Genomic DNA, 12,301 nt, shown 5'->3' on the forward strand with positions numbered 1-12,301 from the left:
GAATTTGCAGTTTTCTTAGCGAGCTCACAGTCGTGCGTTCTCTCTTACTCTTGGCTAGCCACGCCCCAGGTGAACTGAGTTTAAGGTGCCTTGGATTCATCCAGCTGAAGATTGTTAAGCAATTGCAGACAATATGTCAAGGAGGATTAAAATGGAGACGTGACCTTTGGCTTTGGTAACTTTGCATAAGGCAGCCTTAGTAGAGTAAGCAGATCAAAAGCCAGATTGCAATGGGGGCTAACAGATTATGGGTGTGTGGAAAGTTACTAATACTGGAGAAAGCAAAAGTAATTAGATAGATAGAACAGATCAAGTTTGGTCTTTTAAGCACTTGCTTGACACAGGCCTGAATGGAGAGGGGAAAGTTTCGGAAGCCAATGAAGATTTGAAAATTTGAGTAAAAGCTATAGTAAGCTCAGCTGCAAAGTGTTTGATTAGCAAAAGAGGCATCACATCAATTCAACATATTGTGAATGGGTATAACAAGAGATGCCAACAGATTTAAGAGACAGTTACATGATCGAAAGGATTAAGACAGGGAGAATAATGCTTAGGAAGGAGGATATAGTGTCTATTAGTAGAGGTGGGGATCAGACGTAACCCTAAAGGAAAAGAGACTGGACATAGAAGAGTGGGGCTGTGTAAGAGAGTGGGGGTGAGTGTAAGATTGAAAATGTAACAAATGTTGTTTGGAAAAGGGTAAGAGGTCACTGTTAATATCAGAAAGAGGTCGTTTTTTGATAAAGACTAAATCGTATGAGTTGGTGTGTCTGTGGTGTGTCTGGAGTTAAACAGAGGATTTTAGACAGAAAACATTTTAGGACCAAGGTTGGAAAGGATCGTTAAAATGACCAAGGGTGATTGCAGGGCTGTCAGCACAAAGGAAGAAAGAAAGCCAGGTGTAAGGGCCCGAAGGCACAGTTGAAGTGAGGACCAAGGAGGAGACCAGACCAGATTCGCAGTACAGGAAGGGTTTATCAAGAGAGTAGTCAGGAAAACAGGCAATGGTCAATTCAGGCAGCAAACAAACAGGATCGATATAACAGGCAAGGTCGGTACACAGGAAATCTATAACAGCATAAACACACCCAGGAACTTGGAAACAAGACCTATAATTGGGCACAGAGCAGTACAAGGAGCTGCCTTAAATAGGCCTGATTTCGCGCCAATTTGCGGACGTGCTGACTTCAGTCCGGACGCGGTTGCGTCAGTCCGGACGCGGTTGCGTCAGTCCGGACGCGGTTGCGTCAGTCCGGACGTGCTGACTTCAGTCCGGACGCGGTTGCGTCAGTCCGGACGCGGTTGCGTCAGTCCGGACGCGGTTGCGTCAATCCGGACGCGGTTGCGTCAATCCGGACGCAGTGGCGTGCTGACGCTGGCGTCCTGACGCCGGCGCCCATTCCGTCGCCGGCGCCCAATCACAGGGCGGGAAGAAGGGGGCGTCACAGTACTGTGACCAGCAGAGGCCATGCGGTGAGGAAGCGGAACGCCATCTTGGGAATCAGGTACAGCATCCATTACACCAGGTTTCAAAGTTAGATAGGAAAGTAGCAGAGGAGGTGGCTGAAGGTGGTCTGTAAATGAAAGCCACTTATACAAAGAGAGGATCTTGATGGCATGCACATCAAAAGAGTTGAATGAGAAGGCTGGGCGAACAGGAATATTTTTAACTGAAGGGGAGAAAAGAATACCAATCCCCTACAATATCCATAGGTCTGGGGGTGTGAGAGAAAAAGACACCACCATAAGGAAGTGCAGCCTCAATGGCAGTATTGTTTCTTCCAGCAGCAGGAAGAAAATTATCACTTAGTTAATGAATCATTTAGGAACAATTTACCATTTCCAGTGATCACCCCCAGCAATAATATATGGCATTATAGGAGTAGATTAATGTTATTTATTGCAATTAATACATGTAACCCTTAAAATACCAAATTTACTAGAAATTTTGTTAATTTTCTCACATGTTCTCACTGCCATAAATTTTATAACAAATCAATTATAAAATAGAAGAATGGAGGGGCTGAGATTCCTTGGTCTTTAATGGTGGTCAACATTTACTATTGCAATGTATTATGGCTAAGTAAAAGTGATGGGCAAATCTGTACCATTTTGTTTTGCCAAAAATTTGTGAAACACTCAAATATTTTAGTTTTTACATTTATATTAATCAAGCAAACCAATTAAAAATGTTAAATGTTAATTGCTCAACATAGTACTCTCACAACACCACTGATACAGTGTCTTATGGTTTGTCAATTAGCTTAAAGTGGACCTGTCACCCAGACACAAAAATCTGTATAATAAAAGTCCTTTTCAAATTAAACATGAAATCCAATTTCTATTTTTTATTTAAGCATTCATAGCTGTTGTAAGCTCATTTAAAAATCTCAGCTGTCAATCAAATATTGTCTGCCCTCCTCTATGCCCATGGCATAGAGGCGGGGCAGACAATTACTTTCACTTTCAATTCAGCACTTCTTAGATGTCACTGCTCCCCACACATTCCCCCAGTTCTCTTTACCATATAACTGTGTGGTCAGGGCATAGGGATGGACATTGGTCCCCCATTCTGGTGCACAAACAAGATTCTGAGCTGATGCAAGGCTTGTCTTAATAACAGTGTCCACAAAATGGCTGCTGCCTGCTTGCTATAATTTTGAAATCCCAGACTGAAGGAAACAAGATTCATATAATTTATATAGTGTAGTTAAAGTTTATTTTCCTTGACTAATCTGATAAAATAATATTTTGAATAATTTTTTTGGGTGACGGGTCCCCTTTAATAGTTTCAGGGTAACAGAACTTGTTAAAAGCTATCTGAACAAGCAAAAATTAGAAATGACCTTATAAGAGAGAGCTAATAATTTCAGCTATTTTTGGTGGAATATATTACAGATATGGGACCTGTTCTCCAGAAGCTCAGGACCTGGGGTTTTCCGGATAATGGATATTTCCATAATTTGGATCTTCATACCTTAAGTCTACTAGAAAATCATTTAAACATTAAATAAACCCAAGGCTGGTTTTGCCTCCAATAAGGATTAATTATATCTTAGTTTGTATCAAGTAAATGCTACTGTTTATTATTACGGAGAAATCATTTTTAAAAATCTGAATTATTTGGATAAAATGGAGTCTATGGGAGATGGCAGATAACAGATGACAGATCCCATACCTGTACGTAAAAATCTTAATTGGTGAGATGAGCAAACGTCAAACATTCCTGATTGTTCAATAGGACAGTTTAAACTTAGTTTTGTAAATGTTATGGATTGAGAAAACCATGCAATGCTTATTACATTAGTTATTGGAATATTTGAATTAGAAGTTCAGAATAGGTACAATAACATAAGCAAAGATAAGCAAAAATATGGACATTTTTCTGTGTATATACCTCATGTCCATGCATTAGTTTTTATTACTATTAGCATCCTTCTTAAGCTTTGTTTCATACTGGGTTCTTGGAGTGCAAGACTGAGTTTCCACCTGGGCTTCCACATGGCTTCTCAATCCTCTTGTCAATGATCACTGCAGAGGTATGTCACTTCTTTGGATCTCTCAGAAATTTAGTAGCAGCATGGTATACACAGATTGATGCACAGAATTGCGGTATAACTGTTGTCTGTCTATATCAATGTCTCTAATAGGAAACAACATGTATTACTAGCTGTAGCTCCCATCATTCTGAGCTTGTCTTTAATGCAATATATGAATTAAGAATCTCTGCTTTTTTGGGGAGATAGGCAAACTCAGTATATATTTGTTAATTTTGCGTTAGTATCATTAAATACAGATGAATGCAGATCTATTTGCCCATCTAACAAGCTAGCAAACATCTAATTATAGAACATTTTATGGCTGTCACTACATAAAAGTGTAACAGTTCCATTAAAGTTGTGAATACCCACCAGAGTTACTAAAACCGTGCATGTTGGATGGATGGTTTTGAGACATTAGTATTGTTCCTTGGTTCTTTAACAAAGCTGCAGAAAAAAAGAGACAGACTTTAATTTTCCACCTGGAAATGTCATCTTTATAATATACACAAGATGATAAATTTTGTAAAAAGCAATACCGAATTTGGATTTTTGTACAGGATTTTATTGTTGTGACTTGAAAAGTGCTGAGTTTGTTTTATGTTGTCCTTTTCAGTATGATTTGTTTGATTTAGAATAAAACCTCTATGACATATTTAAGGCTGTGTATGCCTTTTGAGAATATGAATCATAGTGAAATCATGCCCCAAAGGGAAACATAGAAGGTATCTGTTCTAAGCTGTGAGATATAGATATCGTTAATCAAAGTTTCTCTGTTGCTTTCATTTTTGCTTGCCTTGCAATTGTCTTCTTCATGATTTCTTACTAATTAAACGATAACTATCATATGAAACATGGCCTTTATTACAAATTTCTTATAGTTTTTGAAATATGTATTTAATTTTCCTTCCTCTCAAATACATGCTCTTATTTTGCAGATTTGAAACTTAGTTGTGTCACTACTGCATTTTTCCAACCAATGAAAAATAGGTGGAATGTCCAATGACAGCCAAGGGGCAGGTCTGGAAGTGTGAATGACAGGCTGAGCAGTCACTGAGATGGCGCACAAATAGTTTTATGTCTAGGTCTACTCGGAGGTATTACAGTAAAACCAATAACTAGTTACAATAAGACTTTATAATCACTACCCGCTATACCCAGATCTTTCCATGTAAATGATCAGTGTTGCATACTGATACCCATAGAAAATAAATGTGTTCCACTGTTGAAATCAAATATTTGGATAAAGTGGCACATCTATCAACTTAGATTAATGAAAATTTTGAGGGAAAGTGTTGTTAAAGAACAACTAAACCCTAAAAATGAATATGGCTAAAATGCCATATTTTATAAACTGACCTTATTGAACCAGCCTAAAGTTTCAGCTTTTCAATAGCAGCAATGATCCAGGACTTCAAACTTGTCACAGGGGGTCACCATCTTGGAAAGTATCTGTGACACTCACATGCTCAGTGGGCTCTGAGCAGCTGTTGAGAAGCTAAGCTTAGGGGTTGTCATAAATTATCAAGCAGAAAATTAGGTTGGCCTGTAATGTAAGCTGATGCTACAGAGCTGATTATTAAATTCTGATGATAGTTGTAGTGGATTCTGTGATGCCATTTAGTAATTATATGTATAAATTACTAATCACCCTTATATTGTGACATTATATTCTATGTGTACTGTATATTTTGAGTTGGTCCCTAAGCTCAGTAAGTGACAGCAGCACAGAGCACGTGCAGTGAATAAGCAGAAAAGAAGATGGGGAGCTACTGGGGCATCTTTGGAGGCACATAACTTCCCTGCTAAAGGGCTGTGGTTGCCTTGGGCTGGTACAGAAGCCCAAAACATAATGTACAACATTTCTAGCCTTTAAAACTGATTGAGCTACTAGGAATCCTCCAGAATTCCCAGTTAAATTTTCTATAAATCAGTAACATAAATCATAGGTAGAAATAAAAAAAACAGTTTAGATCCAGTTTTTAGTACAGATTAAGATTTTGATAAACAGGGAAACCTCAATTTTAAAAGCTGGCAAGATCCATTGAAAACAGTAAGTACATAAAGATTTTTTTTTTACTTATAACACTGAAATGTAATATTACCTAGACTTTCTTTCAATAATTTTACTAAGAAAATTCTACCACTTCCATATTAAATGGTAATCAGTAATATGAAATCAATATTATTGCTGCTACACACCTGATCAATAGAGTATGAAACAAGGAAATAAATACTTAAAATGTTACATTATTTAGCATGATTTAAAGGTTTACACATAGCTTGGGTACAATCCCATACTTTGTTCTGTCCATTATTAATGTCTACAAACTAAATGTCTTTAATCCCTCTGTCACCTTTTCTATTCATCTTAACGTCTGTCAGTTATCAAAACCTTTGGACCATGTCATGTATTACAGTCATGAGTCACCATTCATTTTTCAGGACACTGAAATGTGCAAAGAGGGTACTGAAGCATTTCTAGCTTCTATGAAAGTGTAATTGTAAATGATGTGCCCACTTCCAGATTTCATAAAGAGTCCTGCTGGAAAATTGTCTTATAAACATGTGAAATCTTTTGAAAGTTTTTCATTTAATAAACATAAAGATGAGCACTTTACAAGAATAAGTCAAAAAATGCCTTTATATAGCCTGCTATACTATGGTACTACCACAAATAATAGCTAAGGAGACATATTGACAGCTATAAGATGTCTATATAATAGCATAACTGTATGGCACTAATTAAAGCTACCACTGACTACTAAGACTATTGTCTTATAAACATGTGAAATCTTTTGAAAGTTTTTCATTTAATAAACATAAAGACAAGCACGTTACAAGAATAAGTCAACAAATGCCTATATATAGCCTGCTATACTATGGTACTACTACAAATAGTAGCTAAGGAGATGTATTGACAGCTATAAGATGTCTATATAATAGCATAACTGTATGGCACAAATTAAAGCTACCACTGACTACTAAATAAAATATAATAAAGTGCAGATTAAATTCTTACCATAGTTGTGGGTGGTATGCAATTAATAACCAGAGAGTGATCCAGTATTGAGTACTGATTAGTGATGTGCAACCATTCCTCAGTATCCAGTGGGGGCCATAAAAAGGGAGTGAAAAATCAAGAAGTCTACATAGTTGATCAGTCACTGTGAAATGATGTGTTCAGACCAAAAATGAAGTACCAGATTAATATGCATAGCATGTCTACCTCCTCCTCCTCTGAAGGCATTTTCTCTATTTTGTATCTATGCAAACTACCACGATTGACCTCAACTCTAGGAGTACAATCTGAACACTATGGAAGTAAGTAACTAAATTAGAAAATGTCAATGTTTACAATAACTTCATTTACAAATTTGTTTTTACTGCCAAAAGGCTCACTATATCCAATGATACAGTATTTGTGCTGGACTAGAAGATTAACTGAATTTCCTTGTATTGGTTGTAGAGAACAAGAGTATACCCATTTAAAAAGTTAATATCATTCAGCCACCCTAAACCCACTCCAAAACAATACAAGTGAAAAATACACTTTCCCTATTTTTCTTCCCTACACGAATATTGATGTGTGCCCACCATCCTCTCTCACCCTCTTGCTCTTGCCCTACCATCTCTTTTCAGGCCAGACCCTAATTTGAATTGCTATTCACTGTACAGATATATCATTGCTAACTTAAAGCCAAAATGAAATAATTTTATTAAGAAATCTAATTAAAACACTTACGCCAATGATTAAACAGGGAAAAAAAATAAAATAATGAACTTGCGAGTAAGAATGAGAGAGAAAATGTAATTTCAAAATACAAATGTAATATATCCTTTCAGTAATCGTTTAAAGATTAATGGTCTCTACCTCCTCTACTTTCTAACACCTATTTATTAGCCGATATTCATTTAAACTGCCTTGGTTCCCTTCACTCTACATTGCTCTCATAAATGAGTCATACTTCACTTAGATTACTTTTTGACTATTGATATATTAGAATATGAAGTATAACTTTTGATTTAATGACTTTTCTTGGTAAGGAAGTCTACTGAAATAGGTCACAAAGGATTAGTTGCAACAAAAAAATCATCCTGTATGTGTGGGACTAACCTTCTTTTTTGTCAAAGTTTGATTGATATATTACACATTCTATCAATTGCTTTTATAGTAATTCTATATTTGTATTGTTCTAAATGTCTATCATATTTAATCTTGGTACATAAATCATGCTGTAGTTGCTATTAGTTTGCAGTCTAATTTAACGGAGAAGTTGACCTTTGGATAAACTTTTTGTGTGTTACAGGTTGGTTTATTTTTTGCAACATTTTAATGTTTTTTTAATTGTTTGCCTTCTTCCTCCTTGCACTTTTAAATATCTGGTTTGTGGACACTGGCCCAGACAACCATAAAGCTGATGCTCTGAAATGGTAAATGTAGTTATTGCTACTTTTTGGGGCCGAGTCATCAAGGGTCGAATATCGAGGGTTAATTAACCCTCGATATTCGACTAGGAACTAAAATCCTTCGACTTCAAATATCGAAGTCGAAGGATTTAGCGCAGATAGTACGATCGTACGATCGAAGGATTATTCCTTCGATCGAACGATTAAATCCTTCTAATCGAATGATTCGAAGGATTTAAATCCAACGATCGAAGGAATATCCTTCGATCAAAAAAACTTAGGAAAGCCTATGGGGACCTTCCCCTTAGGCTAACATTGACTTCGGTAGCTTTTAGCTGCCGAACTAGGGGGTCGATTTTTTTTTTAAAGAGACAGTACTTCGACTATCGAATGGTCGAATAGTCGAACGATTTTTACTTCGAATCCTTCGATAGTCGTAGTCGAAGGTCGAAGTAGCCCATTCGATGGTCGAAGTAGCCCAAAAAAAACTTCGAAATTCGAAGCTTTTTACCTTCGAATCCTTCACTCGAAGTTAATGAATCGGCCCCTTTATGTTTATCTTATATATAAAGTCCATCTCCTATTCATTATCCATTTTGTCTTTCGAACAGCTACCTTTTCTAAAAACACAAAATAATATAATAAAAAAAGCAGTTTTAAATTATAATAGCAATATGGTTTTTTTTTTTTCTAAAAGTGACATATTATGAACCAGGGCTAGCAAATAATAAAAGGTTTGTTTTTAAATGGGTAAACAGTATTTGCATATTGGTTACTATGTCTTACTAGACCTCCTGCAAACTGTGTGACTTTTATTGCATTACGCCCTATGCAATTTGATGGGTCCAACCTACTGAAATATCTTGTCATTATTGGGTTGAAAAAAGGCCATTTGAAGAAAAAAAAAAGCCAATTTAGGTGTTCTTTTTGGTAGATACAGTATTTAATAGAGAAACTGATATTTAAAGCTGTAGTTCTGAAACTAGATTCTCCACTGATATAAATCTAACTGTCTCAGCCAGGGATAGTTCACTACAGTATGGTTTCTCACATATGCCCTCAGGCCTTACCAACATTGAATTTTTTCTGAATATTCACAGTATATCAATCAAAAGCACAGGTGGCTCTGTCACTGCTGCCATCAGCATAATAATCCAACTGTGCTTCTATATTAACATGCAGATAACATGCTTTGTTGTAGAAGGTTTGTTAAATTCCCAGCTCTGCACATTACCTCTTTACAAATACCTTAGCACAGACAAGTCAAAAAATACTGATTTCAGCGGATGATTTTTTTTTTTGCATTTTTTCCACTACAAGGATGCAAAGCTAAGTCAAATGCTTTATTTTTTTATACCCATGAAAACATCTCTGTAAGCAAACCACCACAAGCACTAAAGGTAATGGGTAGGGGGGCGATTCAATCCAATCCACATAAAGATTGAAATCCCTTATTTGCATATTCAAATTTAAAAAGGTCAAAAAACTGCATATTTTGTCATTTTCAGCTGGCCGGATTGTACAAGTCTCGTGGCATTATGAATTATCCTGAGAGAAGTGTTGAGGTTGAAACCAAGCCTGAACTCTATAGATGCCTCATTATATTATTGATCTTGAACAGTCTGCAGAGAAACAATATTGTGGCTACCAACGTACCAGAGGATTGCAGCTGAATAGGGTCTAGTCATTTTCAACTTGCATGCTATACCCTCTCTTCTTTGTTAAATGTAAGTACAGGTAGGGGATCCATTATCCAGGACTTGTGGTTTTCTGTAAAAGGGTTTTTTTTCCTTAATTTTAATCACCATACCTTACATCTATTAAAAAATGTAAACCTTAAATAAACCCATCAGGATCAAGTTCTGTTTTATTATTAAAGAGGAAAAAATCCAAATTGTTTGCTTAAATTGGACTGTGGGAGATGGCCATCCAGCGATTGGAGCTTTTTGAGTATTGGGTAAATTAATAATAGATCCAATGCCTGTACAAAAGTACAATTAAAACATGCATACGTACATGAGCTTTTTATTTTGTTTTTAAAGAAATCGAAATGAATTGCCTTAAGATGACACCAATGTTCATACAGGTTATAATACACTATACTGGTACTAATACACTGGCATTTCCCAGATCTGCCAAACGGACACTTTTATTTGCTCCATTTATAAATCTTAAAGACAACTATCACTTCAACATGTTTCTTTATAAGATATATAAGTCCATCTTTGTTTATACATTCTATTCTAAAACTCATGCTTAAAATGTATTATATGGCTAAATGCAAAAAAAAAAAAGAATACTACTTTATATAGTGCTTTAAAATAGCTGCTGTATTATACACCCTGGTATAACAGCCAACAATAAAAAAATAATTGGTGATTGGAAATGACCCTGTCAGAACACTAGTTCTAAGGTGTCAGGATAGGCATACAGAAATCTGATATAAATAGAAGGTTAACCTTATCTTTAAATTAAACATAGCACACAACTCATGAGTCAGTATGAGCTACATAACATTAAAATGACAATTAAGATCACTGCCTTTAACTGGAACTACAGTGCAGAATGTAAGATTCAGAGCAAAAATCTGCATTTCAAGAGCTGTGCTTTTCTAATGAACATAATTGCGGATAAAGTAAAATTTTCTATGTGTAAAGAATGTGCAGCATTTTTACATTTTTTTGCTATCTACCACTACTTATAAGCTTACATGATTCATGCCCTCTGATCATTTTTTTACAGATTGTTTTTCACACAAATGGATGGGACTTCTTAATAAATCTTTATAAAATATCTTATCATTTCTGCTTCAGCAGTCAGGATGGATACACCTCAATAGTTGACTACAGCCAATAGTGTCACTGGACTGAGATGGATGAGAGAGTCCTGTCATCAAAGGATTTCAGTAGTTCTTCATTCCCTCTATTGTCATTTTATAACTACTGTCGAAAATTATGTATTATGTTCATTTAATATGCTAAACATTGTGTTGCCTTCTTATTAAAGTGTTACAATACTCGTTTTAAGTACTTGTTGGGACTTAATAATTCCTTTTCATAATGAATAATTTATTGCCAAAGCAATTCCAAAAATAAATCCAGTTAACTTGTGTTCCCATAACAACTTAAATTGATAATTACCGTAACTTGATATTGAGTGTTTTGCTTCAGCTATTTCAACTTTGTAACTAAAAGAACAAAGTACATATCAGTTAACTAGTTAATATAGAAATTATATTGCACAAACGTATATGTGTGTGCACCTAGGTGTATGTTCATGTCAGACTGTATATAAATGCACATACAGTATATACAAAAATCCATTTGTGGAAGAAACAAACTCTTGGTTTTTTTTTTTTTTTTAAATGTCAGCAAGTCAGAGCTATTGATTGATTAAAATCTGAGTGAGATTAGGAAAGCATTCATTTTTTTATCAGTCAGTTGCCCGGATGGTGGAAGATACGTAAATCTGCCCCTTGCATTTTTCATATTGCACATTGAGTCCAATACATACTGTACATTTCATAAGAACATCATTTTAATAACATATTAACAGACATATGTTGGACTCAATTACTATGACCACATTCGTATAAAGTAATGCCTTATAACAAGCTGAAACGGGTACGCCATTAAATGTAGCCTTACATGTTTCATGCCCAAAGCACTAAATCATAAACTGTATAAGAATGCTATGTCAAAGAAGTTAGGCGTAGTCATTGTGATAGAATATGTAAGATGTTTTTATACCAAGGGGGTTATTTACCAAAACTCAATTTTTTCTGGTTGGACTTTTTGGGACAAAATCTTGAATTTTTAGTGGACAAAAAAACTCAGATTTATTATACCGGGATGCTACAAAAAGCCAGAATCTGAAAATCCGCCACCTCAAACCTGTCGAGGTCATGTATAAGTCAATGGCAGATGTCCCTATCCCAATTTGAAGATATTGTGGTTCACACTGGGTTTAGCCAGATAATCCGAAAAATTCAGGGGTTTTGGGCAATAACCCAGTAAAACGGAGCGATTCGGGAGAAAATTCCAAATAATTGTATGACTCAAGTTTTGCTCAATATTATCATGTTTTTTCTGCGTTTTTTTTTTTTGAGTTATTTTAATGCTAAAAAAGGCAAAATCGTTTGCTTGAGTTTTTTAATTAAAAAAATGAGATAAATTCAGATTTTAGTAAATAACCCAAGTGTCATGAATATATATATATATATATAGAGTATGTCGTGAATTATGGTAAAGTCTCCACTTCTGTTGACTAGTTTCTCTAGCAGTGGTGATCATGTGAGAAGTGAAGGAAATGGAAAAGACAAAGAGCAGGAAGAGGATTATTGGCTGAAGAAA

General features: G+C 35.6%; 1 long non-coding RNA gene across 1 annotated transcript; it reads left to right on the forward strand.

Annotated features, from left to right (window-relative positions):
• The first annotated feature begins 8,931 nt into the window (after positions 1-8,931).
• Positions 8,932-10,973, forward strand: LOC108716925. Its single transcript, XR_001935794.2, has 2 exons — positions 8,932-9,676; positions 10,692-10,973. It is a non-coding gene; the product is annotated as an uncharacterized LOC108716925 (long non-coding RNA).
• The last annotated feature ends 1,328 nt before the right edge of the window (positions 10,974-12,301 follow it).

This window comes from Xenopus laevis, chromosome 5L (assembly GCF_017654675.1).
Source record: "Xenopus laevis strain J_2021 chromosome 5L, Xenopus_laevis_v10.1, whole genome shotgun sequence".
Taxonomy (NCBI): Eukaryota; Metazoa; Chordata; class Amphibia; order Anura; family Pipidae; genus Xenopus; species Xenopus laevis.